This window comes from Bos javanicus, chromosome 15, assembly GCF_032452875.1.
Source record: "Bos javanicus breed banteng chromosome 15, ARS-OSU_banteng_1.0, whole genome shotgun sequence".
NCBI classification, from domain to species: Eukaryota; Metazoa; Chordata; class Mammalia; order Artiodactyla; family Bovidae; genus Bos; species Bos javanicus.
In genome coordinates, this window is record NC_083882.1 from 22,651,604 (window position 1) to 22,678,090 (window position 26,487).

General features: G+C 41.5%; 1 protein-coding gene across 20 annotated transcripts in view; it reads left to right on the plus strand.

The window, feature by feature from the left end:
- PTS (6-pyruvoyltetrahydropterin synthase) overlaps nt 1-26,487 on the plus strand; it is a 255,496-nt gene that overhangs the window by 21,776 nt on the left and 207,233 nt on the right. The window contains exons 5-6 of one of the 20 annotated variants that reach the window (XR_009741110.1): nt 15,015-15,096; nt 15,912-16,013. The exons of the other annotated variants lie outside the window; for them this stretch is intronic. The gene's annotated coding sequence lies outside the window, so the exon portion shown is untranslated. Of the gene's footprint in view, nt 1-15,014; nt 15,097-15,911; nt 16,014-26,487 lie in introns of those variants that run through there. 20 annotated transcript variants of the gene reach the window in all.

Sequence of the window (26,487 nt, forward strand, 5' to 3'; positions counted from 1 at the left end):
CTTCTTCTTCTGGGACTCCTCTATTATTCGAATGCTGGGGTGTTTAACAGTGTCCTAGGGGTCTCTGATGTTGTCCTCATTCTTTTTTTCTTTTTTCCTCTCTGTTTCATTTATCTACCATTTAATCTTCTACCTCACTTATCCTATCTTGTGCTTCCATTAGTCTACTGTTGGTTCCCTCCAGAGTGTTTTCAATCTCATTTATTGAATTATTCATTATATATTGACTCTTTTTTATTTCTTCCAAGTCCTTGTTATACCTTTCTTGCATCATCTCAATCCTTGTCTCCAGGCTATTTATCTGTAACTCCAATTTGTTTTTAAGATTTTGGATCATTTCACTATCATTATTCAGAATTCTTTATCAGGTAGATTCCCTATCTCTTCCTCTTTTGTTTGGTTTGGTGGGCATTTATCCTGTTCCTTTACCTGCTGAGTATTTCTCTGCCTTTTCATCTTGTTTATATTGCTGTGTTTGAGGTGGCCTTTCCATATTCTGGCAGTTTGTGGTTCCTCTTTATTGTGGAGGTTCCTTGCTGTGGGTGGGGCTGGACAGGCGATTTGTCAAGGTTTCCTGGTTAGGGAAGCTTGTGTCTGTGTTCTCGTGGGTGGAGCTCAATTTCTTCTCTCTGGAGTGCAATGAAGTGTTCAGTAGTGAGTTTTGAAATGTCAGTGGGTTTGGTGTGACTTTGGGCAGACTCTATATTGAAGCTCAGGGCTGTGTTCCTGTGTTGCTGGAGAATTTGCGTGGTATGTCTTGTTCCAGAACTTGTTGGCTCTTGGGTGGTACTTGGTTTCAGTGTAGGTATGGAGGCTTTTCATGAGCTCTTATCGATTAATGTTCCCTGGAGTCAGGAGTTCTCTGGTGTTCTCAGGATTTAGACTTAATCCTCCTGCTTCTGGTTTTCAGTCTTATTCTTACAGTAGCCTCAAGACTTCTCCATCTATACAGCACTGATGATAAAACATCTAGGTTAATGACGGAAAGTTTCTCCACAGCGAGGGACACCCAGAGAGGTTCACAGAGTTACATGGAGAAGAGTAGAGGGAGGAGGGAAATAGAGGTGACCAGGAGGAGAAGAGGGGGGATCAAAAGGGGAGAGAGCAAGCTAGCTAGTAATCACTTCCCTATGTGCTCTCCACACTTTGCATCCCTCAGAGATGTTCACAGAGTTACACAGAGAAGAGAAGAGGAGGAAGGAGACAGAGGTGGCCAGGAGGATTAAGGGGGGAATCAAAAGGAGAGAGACAGATCCAGCCAGTAATCAGTTCCCTAAGTGTTCTCCACAGTCTGGAACACACAAAGAGATTCATAGATTTGGGTAGAGAAGAAAAGGGGGTAGGGGGAGATAGAGGCGACCTGGTAGAGAAAAAGGAGAGTCAAAAGGGGGAGAGACCAATCAGGCCAGTGATCTCACTCCCAAGTAAAAATGGGTACTGAAGATTGGGTTCTTAAAGGTACAAAGTTGATAACAAATACCAAAAAGCAAAGATTAAAAATCTAGAGTAGATGTTAGATTCTCAAAAATACAATATTAAAAAAAAAAAACTAAGTCTCACAAATTTTAAAATATATATATATATATATATATATATATATATATATATATATATAAAGTTTGCTTTAAAAATAGGGTCTTTTTTTTTTTTTGCAAGTTAATAGTAGGTTATAAAAATGAAAATTAAAGGAGTAATAGAGGACTTAATTTTTTTTTTTAATTTAAAAAATGATAATAGTAAAAATATATCTAGGACTTTCTCTGGATCTGTTGCAGACAGTGTGAGGTCAGTTCATTTATAGATAGTTCTTGATCTGGCCTGTACATCTCAAGATCTATAGGCCCCTTCCTATGTAGTCGGTACTAACTACAGGGTTTTCATCTGTTGCACCTGTCACTTCCAAAGCGGTTCCCTCTTGTTTATCTTAGCTCCTTCTGTTTGCTGGTCTCTTCAGTGTCTAATTTCTGCCCTGACACAAGGGGGCAATGGTCGTCACTTTTTAAGGCTCACTTGTTCAGTCGTGCTGTGGGGAGGGACTGCAAACAAATATCACTGGCGTGTGTGAGGAGTGCTCGAAGTGTTTCAGCCACAATGGGTTTGCCCCCGCGGTGTGTGTGCTTTCATGGTCTATACTTCTCAGGCTCTAGGTTGCTCTGCTGGGAATTGTTTGAGGCGGGCCCTGGGTTGTATGCACTTCCCAGGTCTAAGTCGCTCAGGTTCAGGTTCTCAGGTACTCCACAAAGGCACAGACTCGGTTGGGCCTGCATTTTGTGCCTGTCCCAGGTCGGAGCACAGTTGCCCACAGTTGAAGTCTGCGACTGATTGCCTCCCCAATCCAAGCTGCTCAGTTTTCTGGGTGTACAACAGACACGCCTTCTCAGGTGTGCCTGTGTCTCTTCTGGGGAGCTGATCTCTGGCTGCGACCCTTCCGGTGGATGTTGACCATCCAGAATCCCAAGAAGTCTTGGTTAGCAACAAAGTCTGCTTGCAGTTTGGTGTAGGATGCCTCTCTGGGGCCGTGATTGCCCCCTTCTGGCTCTGGCTTCCCTCGCCTGCCTGTCTCCAGCAGGGGATGGGCTGGTCTGCAGCCGGGTAGCTCTGCTCAGCCCTTTGTTCTGTGAGCAGGCCTGGTGGTGTCTTAGGTTAGGGCTTCTCCCGGGATAGCTATCCCACAGTCTGTGTTGCTATCTCAAGCTAGTTCCCTCAGATTGCCCTCGGGGCATTCAGGCCCAGTCCTTACCCTAAGCAATGCAGCCCACGCCTCCCTGTCCTGCCCCTGCTTGCTAGTGGGGGATGTGAGCGTCTGGGCTGCTGCTCTGCTGGGAGTTGCTGTTAGGCACGTAATCTGTGGGTTTTAATTATTTATTTTTTCCTCCCGGTTATTTTGCCCTCTGAGATTCCAAAGCTTGCCACAGACCCGCTGGAGAGAGTGTTTCCTGGTGTTTGGAAATTTCTCTCTTTTTAAGACTCCCTTCCCGGGGCGGATCTCTGTTCCTAGCTCTTTTGTCTCTCTTTTTATCTTTTATATTTTGTCCTACCTCCTTTCGAAGACAATGGGCTGCCTTTCTGGGTGCCTGATATCCTCTGCCAGCATTCAGAAGTTGTTTTGTGGAATTTGCTTGGTGTTCAAATGTTCTTTTGATGAATTTGTGGGGGAGAAAGTGGTCTCCCCATCCTAGTCCTCAGCCATCTTAGGACTGCCTCTGTATGATCCTTTTAATGTGTAGTTGGATTCTGTTTTCTAGAATTTTTTTGAAGATTTTTGCATCTGTATTCATCAGTGATGCTGCTGCTAAGTCGCTTCAGTCGTGTTTGACTCTGTGTGACCCCATAGACGGCAGCCCACCAGGCTCCTCTGTCCCTGGAATTCTCCAGGCAAGAATACTGGAGTAGGTTGCCATTTCCTTCTCCAATGCAGGCATGCATGTGAAGTTGCTTCAGTCGTGTTTGACTCTGTGCAACCCCATGGACAGCAGCCCACCAGGCTCCTCTGTCCACAGGATTCTCCAGGCAAGAATACTGGAGTAGGTTGCCATTTCCTTCTCCATCAGTGATATTGGTGTGTAATTTTATTTTTTTGTGGCATCTTTGTCTGGATTTGGTATCAGGGTGATGGTAGCCACATAGAATGCATTTGGGAGTTTTCCTTCCCCTGCACTTTTCTGAAAGAGTTTGAGTAAGGTAGGTGTTAGCTCTCCTCTAAACTTTTGGTAAAATTTGCCTGTGAAGCCATCTGGCCCTGGGCTTTTGTTTGTTGGGAGATTTTTTACCGCAGTTTTGATTACTGTGCTTGTGATTGATTTGTTCATTTACTTTATTGTTTTCAACTTGTTTTTGTAGGCCTTTTTGTTCTCTTGCATTTCTTGTCTAGAGAATTTCCTTTAGTATTTTTTGTAAAGCTGGTTTAGTAGTGCTGGATTCTTTTTAGCTTTGCTTGCCTGTAAAGCTTTTTAATTTTTCCTTTCAATTTGAATGAGAATGTTGCTGGATGGAGTAATCTTGGTTGTGGGTTTTTTCCTTCGTCCTTTAAATTATATCCTGTGAAGGGTGGTCCTAAGATGGCAGAGGAATAGAATAAGGAGACCACTTTCTTTCCTAAAAATTCATCAAAAGAACATTTGAATGCTGAGCAAATTCCACGAAACAACTTCTGAATGCTGGCAGAGGACATCAGGCACCCAGAAAGGCAGCCCATTGTTTTCGAAAGGAGGTAGGACAAAATATAAAAGATAAAAAGAGAGACAAAGGAGGTAGGGATGGATATCCGTCCTGCAAAGGGAGTCTTAAAAAAGGTTTCCAAACACCAGGAATCAATCTCACCAGCAGGTCTGTGGCAAGTCTTGGAATCTCAGAGGGCAACATAACCAGGAGGAAAAGTAAATAAATAAATAAATAAGTCTCACAGATTATGTGCCTTCTCAAAGCGGAGAAGCAGCCTAGATGCTCGCATCTGCCACTAGCAAGTAGGGGCTGGATGGGGAGGCGCAGGCTTTGTTGCTTAGGACGACTGGGCCTGAATGCCTTGAGGGCAGTCTGAGGGAACTAACCTGAAATAGCAACCCAGACTGTGGGATAGCCAGAGAGACAGAGAAAAAGAGAGAACTATCCCGTGAAAATCCCTAACCTAAGACACTGCCAGGCCCGCTCACAGAACAAAGGACTGAGCAGAGCTAGCTGACTGTGGACAGGCCCATCCCTCGCTGGAGACAGGCAGGCGGGGGCAGCCAGAGCTGGAAGAGGGCAATCGTGGTCCCAGAGAGGCATCCTCTACCAAACTGCAAGCAGGCTTCGTTGCTAACCAAGACTTCTTGGGATTCTTGATGGTTGACATCCACCGGGAGGGTTGCAGTGTTTCAGCTGCACTGGGTTTGCCCCCACTCACGGTGTGTGTGCTTTCGTGGTCTACATTTCTCAGGCTCTAGGTTGCTCTTCTGGGAACTGTCCGAGGTGGGCCCTGGGTTGTATGCACTTCCCAGGTCTAAGTCACTCAGGTTCAGGTTCTCAGGTATCACACAAGCTGATGGAGTCACACACCAGCTTGGTTGGAGGGGTGGGGTGGGCAGCGAGTCTGCCTGGCTGCCTGAGCACAGTGAGGGAACCTGGGTCGAAGGACACTCAGCACCACGTGGGAGGAATGCTGGTCAGATTCCCTTGCTATTCAAAGTGGTTTCAGGGCCAGCAGCATCTCCTGGAAGACTGTTAGAAATACAGAACCCCAGACCACCTGAATCAGAATCCCACACTGAACAATATTCACAGGTGATTCTTATGTACATTCGAGTTTGAGAGCCACTGCCTCAGAAGGTGGCTGGACCCTAGTCACTAAACTAGGGAAAACACAGAGCAGTTATTCTCAAGCTAGGCTGGATAATGAATCATCTGGAGAACTTTAAAAAATCTCAACGGCCAAGGCCAACCCCAGATCACTTATATCAGAATTGGGTATCAGTGTTTTAAAACTCCCCAATGGGTAGTTAGTGATTGATAAGAGGAAAACTTCTGGAATGAGGTTCAAATTCCTTATGATTATACAGTGGAAGTGAGAAATAATTTAAGGGACTAGATCTGATAGAGTGCCTGATGAACTATGGATGGAGGAATGAACATGAAAACACAACAACTCCAAACCTATGGCACACTGTAAAAGCAGTGCTAAGGGGAAGGTTCATAGCAATACAGGCTTACCTCAAGAAACAAGTTCAGTTCAGTCACTCAGTCATGTCCGACTGTGACCCCATGAATTGCAGCACGCCAGGCCTCCCTGTCCATCATCAACTCCCGGAATTCACTCAAACTCACGTCCATCGAGTCGGTGATGCCATCCAGCCATCTCATCCTCTGTCGTCCCCTTCTCCTCCTGCCCCCAATCCCTCGCAACATCAGAGTCATTTCCAATGAGTGGACTCTTCACATGAGGCGCCAAAGTACTGGAGTTTCAGCTTTAGCATCATTCCTTCCAAAGAAATCCCAGGACTGATATGCTTCAGAATGGACTGATTGGATCTTGCAGTCCAAGGGACTCTCAAGAGTCTTCTCCAACACCACAGTTCAAAAGCATCAATTCTTCGGTGCTCAGCTTTCTTCACAGTCCAACTCTCACATCCATACATGACCACTGGGAAAACCATAGCCTTGACTAGATGGACCTTTGTTGGCAAAGTAATGTCTCTGCTTTTGAATATGCTATCTAGGTTGGTCAAACTTCCCTTCCAAGGAGTAAGCGTCTTTTAATTTCATGGGTGCAATCACCATCTGCAATGATTTTGGAGCTCAAAAAAATAAACTGTTTCCACTGTTTCCCCATCTATTTCCCAGGAAGTGATGGAACCAGATGCCATGATCTTCGTTTTCTGAATGTTGAGCTTTAAGCCAACTTTTTCACTCTCCTCTTTCACTTTCACCAAGAGGTTATTTAGTTCCTCTTCACTTTCTGCCATAAGGGTGGTGTCATCTGCATATCTGAGGTTATTGATATTTCTTCTCCCAGCAATCTTGATTCCAGCCTGTGGTTCTCCCAGCCCAGCGTTTCTCATGATGTATTCTGCATATAAGTTAAATAAGCAGGTTGACAGTATACAGCCTTGACGTACTCCTTTCCCAATTTGGAACCAGTCTGTTGCTCCATGTCCAGTTCTAACTGTTGCTTCCTGACCTGCATATAGGTTTCTCAAGAGCCAGTCAGGTGGTCTGGTATTCCCATCTCTTTCAGAATTTTCCACAGTTTATTGTGATCCACACAGTCAAAGGCTTTGGCATAGTCAATAAAGCAGAAATAGATGTTTTTCTGGAACTCTCTTGCTTTTTTGATGATGCAGCAGATGTTGGCAATTTGATCTCTGGTTCCTCTGCCTTTCCTAAAGCCAGCCTGACATCTGGAAGTTCACAGTTCATGTATTGCTGAAGCCTGGCTTGGAGAATTTTGAGCATTACTTTACTAGCATGTGAGATGAGTGCAATTGTACGGTAGTTTGAGCCTTCTTTTAAATTGCCTTTCTTTGGGATTGGAATGAAAACTGACCTTTTCCAGTCCTGTGGCCACTGCTAAGTTTTCCAAATTTGCTAGCATATAGAGTGCAGCACTTTCACAGCATCATCTTTCAGGATTTGAAATAGCCCAACTGGAATTCCATCACCTCCACTAGCTTTGTTTGTAGTGATGCTTTCTAAGGCCCACTTGACTTTACATTCCAGGATGTCTGGCTCTAGGTCAGTGATCACACCATGGTGGTTATCTGGGTCATGAAGATCTCTTTTGTACAGTTCTTCTGTGTGTTCTTGCCACCTCTTCTTAATATCTTCTGCTTCTTTTAGGTCTGTACCATTTCTGTCCTTTATCGAGCCCATCTTTGCATGAAATGTTCCCTTGGTATCTCTAATTTTCTTGAAGAGATCGCTAGTCTTTCCCATTCTGTTGTTTTCCTCTATTTCTTTGCATTGATCACTGAGGAAGGCTTTCTTATCTCTCCTTGCTATTCTTTGGAACTCTGCATTCAGATGCTTATATCTTTCCTTTTCTCATTTGCTTTTCGCTTCTCTTCTTTTCACAGCTATATTTGTAAGGCCTCCCCAGACAACCATTTTGCTTTTTTGCATTTCTTTTCCACGGAGATGGTCTTGATCCCTGTCTCCTGTACAATGTCATGAACCTCTGTCCATAGTTCATCAGGCACTCTATCTATCAGATCTAGGCCCTTAAATCTATTTCTCACTTCCACTGTATAATCATAAGGGATTTGATTTAGGTCATACCTGAATGGTCTAGTGGTTTTCCCTACTTTCTTCAATTTCAGTCTGAATTTGGCAATAAGGAGTTCATGACCAGAGCCACAGTCAGCTCCTGGTCTTGTTTTTGCTGACTGTATAGAGCTTCTCCATCTTTGGCTGCAAAGAATATAATCAATCTGATTTCGGTGTTGACCATCTGGTGATGTCCATGTGTAGTCTTCTCTTGTGTTGTTGGAAGAGGGTGTTTGCTATGATCAGTGCATTCTCTTGGCAAAATTCTATTAGCCTTTGCCCTGCTTTATTTCATATACCAAGGCCAAATTTGTGTGTTACTCCAGGTGTTTCTTGACTTCCTACTTTTGCATTCCAGTCCCCTATAATGAAAAGGACATCTTTTTTGGGTGTTAGTTCTAAAAGGTCTTGTAGGTCTTCTTATAAGCATTCAACTTCAGCTTCTTCAGTGTTACTGGTTGGGGCAAAGACTTGGATTACTGTGATATTGAATGGTTTGCCTTGGAAACGAACAGAGATCATTCTGTCGTTTTTGAGATTGCATCCAAGTACTGAATTTTGGAGTCTTTTGTTGACCATCATGGCTACTCCATTTCTTCTAAGGGATTCTTGCCCACAATAGTAGATATAATGGTCATCTGAGTTAAATTCACCCATTCCAGTCCATTTTAGTTCGCTGATTCCTAGAATGTCGACATTCACTCTTGCCGTCTCCTGTTTGACCACTTCCAATTTGCCTTGATTCATGGACCTAACATTCCAGGTTCCTATGCAATATTGCTTTTTACAGCATCGGACCTTACTTCTATCACCAGTCACATTCACAGCTGGGTATTGTTTTTGCTTTGGCTCCATCCCTTCATTCTTTCTGGAGTTATTTCTCCACTGATCTCCAGTAGCCTATTGGGCATCTACCGACCTGGGGAGTTCCTCTTTCAGTATCCTATCATTTTGCCTTTTCATACTGTTCATGGGGTTCTCAAGGCAAGAATACTGAAGTGGTTTGCCATTCCCTTCTCCAGTGGACCACATTCTGTCAGACCTCTCCACCATGACCCGCCCGTCTTGGGTGGCCCCACAGGGCATGGCTTACTTTCATTGAGTTAGACAAGGCTGTGGTCCATGTGATTAGATTGACTAGTTTTCTGTGATTATGGTTTCAGTGTGTCTGCCTTCTGATGCCTCTCGCAACACCTACTGTCTTACTTGGGTTTCTCTTACCTTAGACATGGGGTATCTCTTCATGGCTGCTCCAGCAAAGTGCAGCTGTTGCTCTTTACCTTGGACGAGGGGTATCTCCTCAGTGCCACCCCTCCTGACCTTGAACGTGGAGTAGCTCCTCTCGGCCCTCCTGCACCCACGCAGCCACCTCTCCTTAGACGTGGGGTTGCTCCTCCCAGCCGCTACTCCTGGCCTCAGGTGTGGGGTAGTTCCTCCCAGCTGCCACCCTAAAAAAAGCCAAATAAATAACCTAACTCTACACATAAAGCAACTAGAAAAGGAAGAAATGAAGAACCCCAGGGTTAGTAGAAGGAAAGAAATCTTAAAAATTAGGGCAGAAATAAATGCAAAAGTAACAAAAGAGACCATAGCAAAAATCAACAAAGCCAAAAGCTGGGTCTTTGAGAAGATAAATAAAATTGACAAACCATTAGCCAGACTCATCAAGAAACAAAGGGAGAAGAATCAAGTCAACAAAATTAGAAATGAAAATGGAGAAATCACAACAGACAACACAGAAATACAAAGGATCATAAGAGACTACTATCAGCAACTATATGCCAATAAAATGGGCAACTTGGAAGACATGGACAAATTCTTAGAAAAGTACAACTTTCCAAAACTGAACCAGGAAGAAATAGAAAATCTTAACAGACCCATCACAAGCACGGAAATTGAAACTGTAATCAGAAATCTTCCAGCAAACAAAAGCCCAGGACCAGATGGCTTCACAGCTGAATTCTATCAAAAACTCAGAGAACAGCTAACACCTATCCTACTCAAACTCCTCCAGAAAATTGCAGAGGAAGGTAAACTGCCAAACGCATTCTATGAGTCCACCATCACCCTAATACCAAAACCTGACAAAGATGCCACAAAAAAAGAAAACTACAGGCCAATATCACTGATGAATATAAATGCAAAAATCCTTCACAAAATTCTAGGAAACAGAATCCAACAACATATTCAAAAGATCATACATCATGACCAAGTGGGCTTTATCCCAGGCATGCAAGGATTCTTCAATATCCGCAAATCAATCAATGTAATACACCACATTAACAAATTGAAAGATAAACCATATGATTATCTCAATAGATGCAGAGAAAGCCTTTGACAAAATTCAACATCCATTTATGATAAAAAGCTTCCAGAAAGCAGGAATAGAAGGAACATAACTCAACATAGTAAAAGCTATATATGACAAACCCACAGCAAACATCATCCTCCATGGTGAAAAACTGAAAGCATTTCCCCTGAAGTCAGGAACAAGACAAGGGTGCCCACTCTCACCACTACTATTCAACATAGTTTTGGAAGTTTTGGCCACAGCAATCAGAGCAGAAAAAGAAAGAAAAGGAATCCAAATTGGAAAAGAAGACGTAAAACTCTCACCGTTTGCAGATGACATGATCCTCTATATAGAAAACCCTAAAGACTCCACCAGAAAATTACTAGAGCTAATCAATGAATACAGTAAAGTTGTAGGATATAAAATTAACACACAGAAATCCCTTGCATTCCTCTACACTAACAATGAGAAAACAGAAAGATAAATTAAGGAAACAATTCCATTCACCACTGCAATGAAAAGAATTAAATACTTAGGAATATATCTACCTAAAGAAACAAAAGACCTGTATATAGAAAACTATAAAACACTGGTGAAAGAAATCAAAGAGGACACAGATGGAGAAATATACCGTGTTCATGGATTGGAAGAATCAACATAGTGAAAATGAGTATACTACCCAAAGCAATCTATAGATTCAATGCAATCCCTATGAAGCTAGCAATGGTATTTTTCCCAGAACTAGAACAAATAATTTCACAATTTGTATGGAAATACAAAAAACCTCAAATAGCCAAAGCAATCTTGAGAAAGAAGAATGGAACTGGAGGAATCAACCTGCCTGACTTTAGGCTGTACTACAAAGCCACAGTCATCAAGACAGTATGGTACTGGCACAAAGACAGAAATATAGATCAATGGAACAAAATAGAAAGCCCAGAGATAAACCCACGCACCTATGGACACCTTATCTTTGACAAAGGAGGCAAGAATATACAGTGAATAAAAGGCAATCTCTTTAACAAGTGGTGCTGAGAAAACTGGTCAACCACTTGTAAAAGAATGAAACTAGAACACTTTCTAACACCATACACAAAAATAAACTCAAAATGGATTAAAGATCTAAATGTAAGACCAGAAACTATAAAACTCCTAGAGGAAAACATAGGCAAAACACTCTCCGACATAAATCACAGCAGGATCCTCTATGACCCACCTCCCAGAGTATTGGAAATAAAAGCATAAATAAACAAATGAGACCTAATTAAAATTAAAAGCTTCTGCACAACAAAGGAAACTATAAGTAAGGTGAAAAGACAGCCTTCAGAATGGGAGAGAATAATAGCAAATGAAGCAATGGACAAAGAAATAATCTCAAAAATATACAAGCAACTCCTGAAGCTCAATTCCAGAAAAATAAATGACCCAATCAAAAAGTGGGCCAAAGAACTAAACAGACATTTCTCCAAAGAAGACATACAGATGGCTAACAAACACATGAAAAGATGCTCAACATCACTCATTATCAGAGAAATGCAAATCAAAACCACAATGAGGTACCATTTCATGCCAGTCAGAATGGCTGTGATCCAAAAGTCTACAAGCAATAAATGCTGGAGAGGGCGTGGAGAAAAGGGAATCCTCTTACACTGTTGGTGGGAATGCAAACTAGTACAGCTACTATGGAGAACAGTGTGGAGATTCCTTAAAAAACTGGAAATAGAACTGCCATTTGAACCAGTAGTCCTGCTGCTGGGCATACACACCGAGGAAACCAGAATCAAAAGAGATACATGTACCCCAGTATTCATCTCAGCACTGTTTATAATAGCCAGGACACGGAAGCAACCTATATGTCCATCAGCAGATGAATGGATAAGAAAGCTGTGATACATACACACAATGGAATATTACTCAGCCATTAAAAAGAATACATTTGAATTACTTCTAGTGAGATGGATTGTGGTCTTCTTTACAGACCGAGGCCTGGTGGACCATAATTGACGAAAAGAAAGAGGGAAAAGGAGAGAGAGAGAGCAGTATCTCTTGGGTTACGTGGAACCAATAAAGCCCATGCACAGGAGTTTTACTGCTCACGAACACACAGGGCATCCTCTCAAGGAGGTCTTGAAAGCCTGGGTGAGAAAGTGAGTTCGGCAGGCTTCCACGCTCTGAAAAGAATGAGACAGAAAGAAGGACGTGGGGGACCTAGGTCTCTAGTGGTGCAACGGTATTTTATTAGCAGAAATGTGGGCTTATATATCTTTAGTAAAATGATTCCTCAGCTATTACAAAGAATGAAATTCCATCAGTTGCAACAAAATGGATAGTCTAATACATGCAATGTCACTGAAGGAGGTTAGTGAAAGGAATCCAAGCAGGTACCCTTTCCCATGATCTCAGTCCTGAGAACTGCGTGCAGCTCTACTTGTTCCTGGAATAGGAACTGATAAGGAATAGAGAATCCTTGAGAAATGGCAGACAAAGGAAGAAAAGTGCAACATAAATGGATTCCTTAGTGTTGAACATTCCTTGACAATTACCCCTTTTAATTTTTTCATAATTGGGGGTGACTGTAGATACTTTAGTGAAAAAGGTCTTGACCAAATGAGTTTGTTTAGTTTGAACAATTTTAGTTGAAAGGTATGGTATACTGAAAATATAACCACCAGGATAATTATCAGTGTTACAGCTCCAGATCCAATATTATGTATGCCAGCAAATTTGGGAAACTCAGCAGTGGCCACAGGACTGGAAAAGGTCAGTTTTCATTCCAATCCCAAAGAAAGGCAATGCCAAAGAATGCTCAAACTACCATACAATTGCACTCATCTCACATGCTAGTAAAGTATGCTCAAAATTCTCCAAGCCAGGCTTCAGCAATACGTGAGCTGTGAACTTCCTGATGTTCAAGCTGGTTTTAGAAAGGGCAGAGGAACCAGAGATCAAATTGCCAACATCTGCTGCATCATGGAAAAAGCAAGAGAGTTCCAGAAAAACATCTATTTCTGCTTTATTGACTATGCCAAAGCCTTTGACTGTGTGGATCACAATAAACTGTGGAAAATTCTGAAAGAGATGGGAATACCAGACCACCTGACCTGCCTCTTGAGAAACCTATATGCAGGTCAGGAAGCAACAGTTAGAACTGGACATGGAACAACTGACTGGTTCCAAATAGGAAAAGGAATATGTCAAGGCTGTATATTGTCACCCTGCTTATTTAACTTATATGCAGAGTACATCATGAGAAACACTGGACTGGAAGGAACACAAGCTGGAATCAAGATTGCTGGGAGAAATATCAATCACCTCAGATATGCAGATGACACCACCCTTATGGCAGAAAGTGAAGAGGAACTAAAAAGCCTCTTGATGAAAGTGAAAGAGGACAGTGAAAAAGTTGGCTTAAAGCTCAACATTCAGAAAACAAGGATCATGGCATCTGGCCCCATCACTTCCTGGGAAATAGATGGGGAAACAGTGGACACAGTGTCAGACTTGATTTTTGGGGGGCTTCAAAATCACTGCAGATGGTGACTGCAGTCATGAAATTAAAAGACGCTTACTCCTTGGAAGGAAAGTTATGTCCAACCTAGATAGCATATTGAAAAGCAGAGACATTACTTTGCCAACAAAGGTCCATCTAGTCAAGGCTATGGTTTTTCCTGTGGTCATGTATGGATGTGAGAGTTGGACTGTGAAGAAGGCTGAGCGCCGAAGAATTGATGCTTTTGAACTGTGGTGTTGGAGAAGACTCCTGAGAGTCCCTTGGACTGCAAGGAGATCCAACCAGTCCATTCTGAAGGAGATCAGCCCTGGGATTTCTTTGGAAGGAATGATGTTAAAGCTGAAACTCCAGTACTTTGGCCACCTCATGTGAAGAGTTGACTCATTGGAAAAGACCCTGATGCTGGGAAAGATTGGGGGCAGGAGGAGAAGGGGATGACAGAGGATGAGATGGCTGGATGGCATCACTGACTCGATGGACATGAGTCTGGGTGAACTCCGGGAGTTGGTGATGGACAGGGAGGCTTGGCGCACTGCGATTCATGGGATCACAAAGAGTCGGACACGACTGAGCGACTGAACTGAACTGAACTGAACTGATAATGTTTTGAAACCATCTTTGAGGATCTATCCCAGATAATTTATCAGCTAGCTGTTCAGCTAAGGTTTTCAGATAGTTGGAAGAAGGTAAACTCTTAGAGAAGGCTGATTGTACATTTAAGGAAGCATTATAATGTAAGTGTTGTAAATGAAATTTGATTTGTTCCCAATTATAGGCACTATAGTTGAACTGAACAGGGGTAATATAAAATTGAGTAGAATTCCAATCACATTTTAGCAAAGCCTGTTTTTAAAAATCTATTAATTGATCTCCAACCCATTGGATGGCTATTTTTATTTCCTGTATTTTATCTAGAGCTTTCTCATTTATCTGAGCCTGAGTGGTCCACATAGTATGAGCATCTTTGGTCCAATTTTGCATAAAATTTTGTATTTGAATTGAGGTTTGTAGAGCAGTGCTGGCAACAGCAGCAGTGGTGTAAATGGCGATTAATCCCACAATCCCAAGAATTTGACATCCAATGAATTGTTTAGATCGCTGAAGTAATTTAGTAAGTAACCGGGAGGCAAGTCCTGCCAGGGGACTCTCTTCTCAGCGTCGTTGAAGATATATTGGCAGTCATAGACTATATCGATATCGAAGAATCAAAAGGGATTCGTTTTTCAAAGAAAAGGGGAATTAAGACAGGTATACAATTTGCAATCTATATAAGTCTCAGAACATAAAGTCTTATTAAATCAACGTTCCCTATAGCTATAACAAAAGGAAAGGGAACACAAGCTTGTATGTAATATGAATGATTATAATGAAAGGAATAATGACTAGAACCATGACTGGTCTCTGTGAAATATCCAGTCCAAGTTACAAGTTCTTTGGTGTTCATGGCAAATTTCCAAATGTCCCATTGTTCAGGTCCAATCCATTTATTGAGGACAATTCGAGGGCGAGGAGGTGACATTCCATCATCAAGCCAGCCAAGAAGTCCTTTGTCATGGTAATGTTCCATCATAGTATTGATAGTCTTCCATGTTACTTGAATAGTATAATCACATACAGTACTATTAATATCATCTGAACAGTCAGATAACCATATACCATGGGGTCCCCAATCAACAATGGTATAATTGGCCACAAACATTAATTTTCCTGATTTGGCTTGACATCTGTCTCAACGAACAGGAATATATTTAAAATTCTTATAAATAAACCCTTTGCATAATGTTTCTTGTCCTTTTCCTAGAGTTTTAGTAGTGTTGATATGGTTCTCATAAAAAGAAAGGGCAGTAAATAATCCAAGCAATGTCCAAAAGTCTTATTTGGAGACAGGATGAAGGCCCAAGTTTGTTGGCTAACGTTTATGCATAATTCTGCTGGGCCCATGCATAAAGGGAAGATTTCATAACCCAGAGAAATATTAATTAGTCTCCCTTCTTCCTCAGGGCATTAGGGGCCCTCCAGGCTCTAAGGAGGAGGCATATGTAGTGAGTCATTAGTGGATATGACTGGTCTTATGTCTGTCCGTATTATAATCTGCAATAAAAAGGGGGTTAGGTATATAAGCCCAATAAGTATAATTAATCAAGTCAGCCTGAGAGGGGGAAGAAAAAGCAAGCAGAGCAAGCATAGCGACAAAAATATTCTCTGGATTCCGAGGCATTTCCTGTTGAGAAACCAGATTTTCAGCTTGATTAATAAGAGTTTTTAATCTGTCCCCAAGTAGGGAGATCATGAAGTTGATGACGTCGAGCGTGGCTTTATTTGGAAATCTCTAAAGCTGCCATGGCTTGTAATGGAACTTCCTCTTTCCAGGAATTTCACCTTTTCCTCTCTATCTTGAATGCCAGTGGTTCCCCGGGCGGGGGGCACGGGTCTTCCAAAGAAGGAGCCAACTGACTCCGTAGGATCCATCTGGAGAAATGCAAGTATACCCCTTTCCCTGTAAGATTAGTTTCCTAGACTTCCATTGTTTGGTTAGCCCATTTTGATACCAAATGGGCAGAGGAAGAGAGGCATCCTGTGATCCCTCGAAATGTTCTGCTCTTGTTAAGATATTTCCTTGTGGCAAATTAAAAAAAAAATTAAAACAAATAAAGCTGTATTAACAACAGTTATAGGTTTCAGTTCAGTTCAGTTCAGTCGCTCAGTCGTGTCCAACTCTTTGCAACCCCATGAATCACAGCACACCAGGCCTCCCTGTCCATCACCAACTCCCGGAGTTCACTCAAACTCACGTCCATCAAGTTGGCGATGCCATCCAGACATTGCATCCTCTATCGTCCCCCTTTCCTCCTGCCCCCAATCCCTCCCAGCCTCAGGGTCTTTTCCAACGAGTCAACTCTTCGCATGAGGTGGCCAAAGTACTGGAGCTTCAGCTTCAGCATCATTCCTTCCAAAGAACACCCAGGAGTGGACTCCTTTAGAATGGACTGGTTGGATCTCCTTGCAGTCCAAGGGACTCTCAAGAGTCTTCTCCAACACCACAGTTCAAAAGCATCAATTCTTTGGCGCTCAGCCTTCTTCACAGTCCAACTCTCACATCCATACATGACTACTGGAAAAACCATAGCCTTGACTAGATGGACCTTTGCTGGCAAAGTAATGTCTCTGCTTTTGAATATGCTATCTAGGTTGGTCATAGCTTTCCTTCCAAGGAGTAATTAAATGGCTCCTTCCAAGGAACTATTTAATTTCATGGCTGCAATCACCATCTGCAGTGATTTTGGAGCCCAGAAAAATAAAGTCTGATACTGTTTCCACTGTTTCCCCATCTATTTGCCATGAAGTGATGGGACCAGATGCCATGATCTTCGTTTTCTGAATGTTGAGCTTTAAGCCAACTTTCCCACTCTCCATTTTCACTTTCATCAAGAGGCTTTTTAGTTCCTCTTCACTTTCTGCCGTAAGGGTGGTGTCATCTGCATATCTGAGGTGATTGATATTTCTCCTGGCAATCTTGATTCCAGCTTGTGTTTCTTCCAGTCCAGCGTTTCTCATGATGTATTCTGCATATAAGTTAAATAAGCAGGGTGACAATATACAGCCTTGATGTACTCCTTTTCCTATTTGGAACCAGTTATAGGTTTAGAGAATAGCTTATGTTGGAATCTAGTAAAGTCTGTTTTAGATAAGGAAGATAGTAGTGTTCCTGTGTATTCTCCCTTTTTAAATATTTTGTAGTTTTAGTGTATGATGTGGTCGTTTGACTACATCTCATGTTTGTGGGTTATAAGGAATACCTGTAATATGTTTACTAGAAAATGACTGTAAAAATCGTTTGAAGTGTTTAGAAATATAGACAGGGCCATTGTCTGTTTTTATAGAATTAGGAGTTTTCATGATAGCAAAACAGGTTAATAAATGAATTATAACGTGTTGTGTAGTTTCACCTTGAAGAGGTGTGGCCCAGGTAAAAGAAAAGTTTGTGTCGATATAGAAATGTAAGAAAGAAGATGGAGAGAGTTCAGGGCAATGAGTCATATCCATTTGTCATAATTCATTACGTTGTAATCTTTGAGGATTGGTATCTTGTGTAATGGGTTGAAGGTATAAGGGTTTACAAGTAGAGCAATTATTAATGATTTTTTAACTTGGTGGTATGGAATTTTTCATATATGGTGTAAGGAGCCAGCATTATTGTGTAAAAAGCATGTTGTTTTTTGGGAGTAGCAAAAGAAACAAATTTATCGGCTTGTTCATTATCATGAGTCATAGGGCCAGGGAGGCAAGAATGTCTTTGAATATGTGTAATATAAATGGGAGAAGTGTGTTTTGTAATAGTAGATTGTAGTTTGAAAAAAAGTTGTTGAATAACAGGTTGATTGGAGTTTATAGTGGAGGTTTTTATATTTTTTAATACAAAAACTGAATATAAGGAATCAGAGATTATATTAATGGGGTAAGGATGTAGGTGGATAACGTGAATAAGAGCATATAATTTATTTTGTTGAGCAGAATGAAATTTAGTATAAAAGACTTTACTTTCTTTAAAAGACTAGAATGAGGCTTTGGTGTTTTAGTCCCATCTATATAGAAAATATCAGCATGAGGCTGTGAGCTGACGATGTAAGAGATAATAAATTCAGTATTTTTGAAGAAATTCTACAGCTTGTTAGAAGGATAATGAAATGAAATTTTTCTAAAATATTCCAGAAAAGCTATTTGGAAATCAGCAGAAGTTTTTAGTGTGTTTTTGAACTGAGATTTATTAATAGGTACAACAATTTTATGCAGTTGGAGCCAATTAATGTCTTAGTTTTATTTCTTTCATTGATAATGATTAAAGTGATTAAATCAAGATAGTGTGTAAGTGATTTTGTTCCTCTAAAATGGGTATAGATCCATTCTACTGGGTGTTTTAGTTGGGAAAGAAGTCTTGTGGGGGAATGACGAGAGGGGAGTATAAATAATTTTAGAGGTAAATCAAGTCTAATATGTGTAAGAAATTGCTTTTGAAATTTATTTTGTATTAAATAGAGTTCTACTTGTATCTCTCATGAAAGTGAACGAGGGCTATTTAAACTGGGATCTCCTTTTAAAGTATTAAATAGAATTAGTCAGTTGATAATTAGCAATGTCTAAGGAGAATCTCGGAGAAGGCGATGGCACCCCACTCCAGTACTCTTGCCTGGAAAATCCCATGGACGGAGGAGCCTGGTAGGCTGCAGTCCATGGGGTTGGGAAGAGTCCGACATGACTGAGCAATTTCACTTTCACTTTTCACTTTCATACATTGGAGAAGGAAATGGCAACCCACTCTAGTGTTTTTGCCTGGAGAATCCCAGGGATTGGGGAGCCTGGTGGGCTGCCGTCTATGGGGTTGCACAGAGCCAGACACGACAGAAGCGACTTAGAAGCAGCAGCAAGGTGGATCTAATCCAATTCATATAATCTAAAAGTTTTTGAGAATTATTTAAGGTTGATAATTTATCAGTATGAATCTGTGTTAGTTGAGGAGTAGTGTGTTGTCTATTAATAACAAACCCTAAGTAATGGTAAGGTACAGAGGTTTAGATTTTTTCAGGTGCAATAATTAATCCAGAGTCTTTCAAGCATTGTTGAGTTATATTAAACATATGTTGAGTTTTTAAAACAGATGAAGCTGAAAACAATACATCATCTATATAATGAATAACAAGAAAGTCAGGAAATTGTTTTCTTATAGGTTTAAGGGTTTGGCTACATAATATTGACATATGGTAGGAGAATTCATCATTCCTTGAGGTAGTATAATTCATTGGTATCATTTATGAGGTCCGGTGTGATTAAGGATAAGGAAGAGAGAAAGCAAATTTCTCTTGGTCTAGAGGGTGTAAAGGTATATTAAAAATGCAATCCCATAAATTTATAATAATAATATGCCAGTTTGGAGGAACAGTGGTAGGTGATGGAATTCCTTGTTGCAATGCATTTATAGGTTTCATAGATGCATTAACTTTTTTAAGGTCTGTTAAGAGATGTCATTTGTTAGATTTCTTTTTTATAACAAAAATGGGAGAGTTCCAAGGGGAATAAGATTCCTCAATATGTTTTAATTTCAATTGTGTTATTATGAGTTTCTTTGTAGTTTCCAATTTCTCTTTTGTAAGTGGCCATTGCTCTGTCCAAATAGGTTTGTCGTTTTTCCAAGTTATTTTAATAATTGTATTGTTTGTTAAATGAGCAGTGGCCCTTAGGAAAAATGTGGAATGTATATTTGAATTTGTCATAGCATAAGTAAATCTTTTTTTATTCGATTAAGGGGTGCATTTATCACATAAGGCTGTAATGTTGCAGGCTGGCCTTTTGGTCCTTCACCAGAATAAATTTGAATGTTTCGATAGACTCTTGTATTTTGGTTTGAGAAATTTCTGTAATTTGGTAAGAAATTTTCTGTATAGGCTAAGATTTAAGCCATAAGTGTTTAGAAATAATAGTGATATTGGATCTAGTATCAAGGAGACCAGAAAATCTTTTATCATTAATTTTGATATTTATATTTGGTCAGGCATATTTAGATATCAATGATATCCATAAGGTTTGTTTTTGATCTGTATTTTTTAATTCATTTGTCTGTATGTCATTAGAGGAGTTAATAGAAAGGTAAGGTAAAAGAAGTAATTGGGAAATTTTGCCTCTCTTTTTTTGAATTGTCATAGTATCTGAGATGACATCATAATTTGAATTTTTTTTTATAATCTGAATCAATTATTTCAGGGTGAACAGTAATTTTTTTAGAAGTCAAGCTAGATCGGCCAAGTAAAAGGCCGAAGGTTTGTGGAGGTAGGGGTCTAAAAAGTCTGGTAGGTATTTTAGAAGGGACTGTTTAAGGAAAAAGAAGAAAATCATTTAGGGCTGGTGTATCGATGGGAGCATTGCTGGATGTTGAGGGTTTGAAGGAAAAGATGGAGTTTGTCTCTGTTTTTTGTTGATGGGGACCTGGTGGAGTCCCCAGCTTGCAGTTTTTTGAAATAGGCATTTTTTAAACATCATATTTAGATTGATAGTTTTTGGCCCAATATATCTCTTTATGGCAATGAGAGCAGATTTTTGGAGGTTTTTTAATAGTTTTAATTTTTTTTTAAAGTAGTAGCCATTGTTTTAGTTAACATCTGTATTTTTTGAGTTTTTGTTTTTGTTTTTTTTTTTAATCCTAAATGGTGATAAGCCTTCAAATAATCAATAATAGTCCCAGTCTCATAAATTGAAGTGATAGCTCTTTGATATTCCTGATTTGTATTTTCATAAGTAAGCAGTTTTGGTTTTTTGTTTTTTTTGTATTTTGACCTCTTTTTTGATAATATTATGGGAAATAGCAGTTTCTAGCCTAGCTAAAAAATCAGCATAGGCTTCATTAGGCCCTTTCTCAAGACACATATTTTGAGATAACTTTGGCATAAGATTAGCCAGGGAGAACAGGTTCCAGACAACATTTCTGGGCAAGATATACTGTTGCTGTGTAATCAGTGGTACAAGTCATGAGATACAAGTTCCCAGGCAAGATTTGTTACAATTATAATTATTAACATAGAGCCTAAATAAAGCATTTCCATGAGTAAGACATTGTGCTGTGTATTAGTTCTGGACCTAAAGAAAGGTCAGTTTTCTGGCAAGATACATTGTTGCACAAGGCTTAAGGAAAGCATGAGTGAAAATGTTTGCTTCCTCTTCATAGGGCCCTGGACTGTCTGTTTAAGCTTTAACTCTTTCATTTCCTCCTGCTTTTAGGAGAATATGCTTGTTAGGGAAAGGGGTGGAGAAATCATTCTGTAACTTTTTCCTGTTGGAAAGGGGTGTAGACCCTAACTTGTTGAGACAATATATTTTCTTTATCCTCATACTGAGGATCTTTGATCTAGGGGCCGCAAGTAATAGTTGGAAGAGCCTGTGGCAATCATAGGAGCTTGAAGAATCATTTGTAACTTAAATGCCTCAAACCTCTTAGATATAAAATTCATTAGATAGTTACAGATATAAAAAGCAAACAGCAAGAATAAGATGATTACAATGATTACAGTCAAGATAGTTTTCCACCATTTGGAGATGAGCCTCTATTTGCTGACGTGAAACTGAAAATCTTTGAACTTTAAATATATGATGAAGTAAAGTAGAAAAATGGTGGGGCTTTCCAGCCGTTTGTCCCATAACCCTGCACTTACCTGACCTCAATAGGTCCCAGTCACTCTTTCCTGAATACCGTGAATTCCAGGTCCTTGTTTGGGCACCACTTGTGGTCTTCTTTACAGACCGGGGCCTGGTGGACCGGAGTTGATGAAAAGAAAGAGGGAAAAGGAGAGAGAGAGAACAGTATCTCTCGGGTTACGTGGAAAACCAATAAAGCCCATGCACAGGACTCGTACCGCTCATGAAGGCACAGGGTGTCCTCTCAAGGAGGTCTTGAAAGCCCGGGCAAGAAAGTGAGCTAAGCAGGCTTCCACACTCCAGAGAGAATGAAGACAGAAAGAAGGATGCGGGGGACCCAGGTCTCTAGTGGAGCAAGGGTGTTTTATTAGCAGAAATGTGAGCTTATATATCTTTAGTAAAGTGATTCCTCAGCTATTAGAAAGAATGAAATTCCATCAGTTGCAACAAAATGGATAGGCTAATACATACAAGGTCGCTGACGCTGAAAAGAGTCACTGAAGGGAGTTACTGAAAGGAATCCAAGCAGGTACCCTTTCCCATGATCTCAGTCCTGAGAACTGTGTGTAGCTCTACTTGTTCCCAGAATAGGAACCGATAAGGAACAGAGAATCCTTGAGAAATGGCACACAAAGGAAGAAAAGTGAGACATATTGGATTCCTTAAAGTTGAACATCCCCTGACAGTGGATGAAACTGGAGCCTATTATACAGAGTGAAGTAAGCCAGAAAGGATAACACCAATACAGCATACTAACGCATATATATGGAATTTAGAAAGATGGTAATGATAACCCTATATGTGAGACAGCAAAAGAGACACAGATGTATAGAACAGTCCTTTGGACTCTGTGGGAGAGGGCAAGGGTGGGATGATTTGGGAGAATGGCATTGAAACATGTATATTATCATATGTGAAACGAATTGCCAGTCCAGGTTTGATGCATGAGATGGGGTGCTCAGGGCTGGTGCACTGGGATGACCCAGAGGGATGGGATGGGGAGGGAGGTGGGAGGGGGGTTCAGGATGGGGAATATATGTACACCTGTGGCGGATTCATGTCAATGTATGGCAAAACCAATACAATATTGTAAAGTAATTAACCTCCAATTAAAAAATAAATTTATATTAAAAAATAAATTATATCCTGTCACTTCCTTCTGGCCTAAAGAGTTTCTTTTGAAAGATTAGGTGTTAGCCTTATGGACATCCCCTTGTATCTTATTTGTTGCTTTCCCCTTGCTGCTTTTAGTATTTGTTCTTTGTGTTTAATTTTCATTAGTTTGTTTAATATGTGCCTTGGTGTGCTTCTCTTTGGGTTTATCTTATATGGGATTCTCTGGGTTTCTTGGATTTAGGTGGCTATTCCTTTCCCTTGTTAGGGAAGTCTTAGACTATAATGCCTCAAATATTTTCTCATACCTTTTTTTTCTTCTCCTTCTGGGACTCCTATAATTGGAATGTTGGTATTATTCCAGAGGTCTCTGAGACCGTCCTCATTTCTTTTTATTCTTTTTTCTTTATTCTCCTCTGCTTCAGTTACTTCCAGCATTCAATTTTCCAGCTCATTTATCCACTCTTCTGCCTCAGTTATTCTGCTATTGGTTCCCTCTAGTGTATTTTTAATCTCAGCTATTGTGTTGTTCATTGCTGATTGTTTAGTCTTTAATTCATTTAGGTTCTTGTTAAACATTTCTTGTATCTCCTCGATCCCTGCCTCCAGTCTATTTATCTGTGCCTCTGTTGTATTTCCAAGACTTTGGATCATCTTTACTATCATTACTTAGAATTCTTTTTCAGGTAGAATGCTTATTTCCTCTTCATTTGTTTTATCTTATGGATTTTTACTATGTTCCTTCATCTGCTGCATGTTTGTCTGTTTTTTTCATTTTGTTTAATTTACTGTATTTGGTGTCTCCCTTCTGCAGGCTGGAAGGTTTTAGTTCCTCTCAAATGTGGAGTCTGCCCCCCATGAGTGGGCTTGGACAAATGCCTTGTGAAAGTTTCCTTGTTTGGGGGACTTGTACCTGTGATCTGATGAATGGAGTCGGATGTGTCTCTCTGAAGGGCAGTGCTGTGTCCAGTAGTATGTTTTGGGTTGTCTGGACTTGATGTGGCTTTGGGCAGCTTTTCTGATAATGGGCAGGGTTGGGTTACTGTTTTGCTAAAGATTTGGCATGAGACATCTGGCCCTGGAGCTTGTTGGCCTTTGGGGGGGGCTTGGTCTTAGTTTTGAAATGGAGGCCTTTGAGAGAGCTCTCTCCCAATGGAATTGGGACTTCCCTGGTGGTCCAAAGTTCTGGACTTGGGTCTCTTACCTTGGGGTTCAGGCCTGACCCCTTACTGTAGCAACAGGACTTCACAAGCCACACAGCCCAGAAGAAAAAACTCCAAGACTGATGGAGAGAGCAACACCCAACAGCCAAGAACACCTAAAGAAACTCAGACACTTATAAAGAAAAAAGAGGGAAAAAAAAGAATAAAAACAGGAGTCAAAAAAAAAAGAGAGGAATCAAGTCAATAAACAAATCCCTAAGTGAAAATGAATACTTAAAAACTAGACTAGCAAATATACAAAATCAAAAACATTTAAAAATGCAATATAACTAAGTGGTACTGTAAAAGAAGGAAAAAATGAATTTAAAAAGAAGATGCTTTAAAAATGGGAAAAGTAGGTTATGAAAAATAAAGGAATAATATAGAGAGAATAAAATGAGAATATGAAAAAGAAAAAAGAAGAAATAGGAATATATATAGAGAGAGAGTGGTAGTGAAATAATGACCTTGTGATTCTTTCATTTCCTCTCCACACAGGTTTCTGCAGTCCCTCTGCCTACTCAAAAAGTCCTCCAATATTTCTAGGAAGGTCTCTGGTCCTGTTGTTGGCAGTGTGGAATCAGCTCAGACTCAAATCAGATCAGATCAGATCAGTTGCTCAGTCGTGTCCGACTCTTTGCGACCCCATAAATCGCAGCACGCCAGCCCTCCCTGTCTGTCACCAACTCCCGGAGTTCACTCAGACTCATGTCCATGGAGTCAGTGATGCCATCCAGCCATCTCATCCTCTGTCGTCCCCTTCTCCTCCTGCCCCCAATCCCTCCCAGCATCAGAGTCTTTTCCAGTGAGTCAACTCTTCACATGAGGTGGCCAAAGTACTGGAGTTTCAGCTTTAGCATCATTCCTTCTAAAGAAATCCCAGGGCTGATCTCCTTCAGAATGGACTGGTTGGATCTCCTTGCAGTCCAAGGGACTCTCAAGAGTCTTCTCCAACACCACAGTTCAAAAGCATCAATTCTTCAGCACTCAGCCTTCTTCACAGTCCAACTGTCACATCCATACATGACCACAGGAAAAACCATAGCCTTGACTAGATGAAGCTTTGTTGGCAAAGTAATGTCTCTGCTTTTGAATATGCTATCTAGGTTGGTCATAACTTTCCTTCCAAGGAGTAAGCATCTTTGAATTTCATGGCTGCAGTCAACATCTGCAGTGATTTTGGAGCCCAGAAAAATAAAGTCTGACACTGTGTCCACTGTTTCCCCATCTATTTCCCATGAAGTGATGGGACCAGATGCCATGATCTTCGTTTTCTGAATGTTGAGCTTTAAGCCAACTTTTCCAGATCTTGCCTTACTCCAGCTTATGGTGGTGGTGATCTTTAGTTTCTAAGTTGTTTCTAACTCTTTGCAACCCCATGGACTGTAGCCCACCAGGCTCCTCTGTCCTTGGGATTTTCCAGGCAAGAATAGTGGAGTGTGTTGCCATTTCCTCCTCTGGGGGATCTTCCCAACCTAGGGATCTTCCGAAACCCAGAGTCTCCTGCATTAGCAGCAGATTCTTTACCACTGAGCCACCAGGGAAGCCCCCACTCCAGCTTGTACTTGCTCCTAAGGTCCACAGTTGCCCCTGAAGCCCACAGTCTCAGGCTGATCGTGGGGATATCATCCCCTGCACCTGTGGCTGCAGGGGCGCTTTTCCCTTCTCTCTGGCTCACGCTGCTCCTGGTGTTCAGTTTTGGTTTGGGGTCTGCCTCTGCCTGTAGGTGGCCCTCAGGACACAGCTAGGGTGTGTAGGGAGTGTCGCGGGGCCTGGACCTGGGAGGTTGTCCCAGGCAGAGGCAGATGTGCACTTCCCCAGGGCGGTGGTGTCGGGTTGTGGGCCTCTGGGCAGCTCCAGGCTGCTCAGGAAGATGTGGGCAGTGACCCCTGTGCCAGCTCACAGCTCGGTGGTGGAGACTGCAGGGTCCTCCTGACCTCTGGCACTGGCGGCGGCTTTTCTACCTCTGGAGCTACAGGCCGCAGCCGGCTTGTCCCCCGATGGCTCTCCCGAGGGCAAGGGTCCTGCGTCCTGCACCTGCGCAGAGCTAGAGCGTTCCCACAGCAGTGATGCATATGCCTCTCTGGGAGGCCCGGGCTTTCTCCTGGACTCCCCCAGCTGTGTCGTACCAGCCCTTTGAGAAGAATCTTCACAGCAGCCAACCCTGGTCCTCTCCCAGGGGTCCGACCCTTGAAGCCTGAGCCTGAGTACCCAGCCCTTTCTCTCTGCCGCGAGGCCCTGTAAGCCGCTTCTCAGCTGGGATGTGCTGCTCGGCAGCAATCTCAGGGCTGAATTCTCTCCGTTCTGCCTTCTGAGCATCTGTTGTTGCATTCCCCTCTGAGGTTCTGAAGCTCTCTCTCCCCTGTCCCCGCCTGTGAGGGAGTTCCCGAGTGTGCAGAAACTTTTCCTCCTTCACGTCTCTGTCCCCGAGGCACAGGTCCCCATCCCGAAAT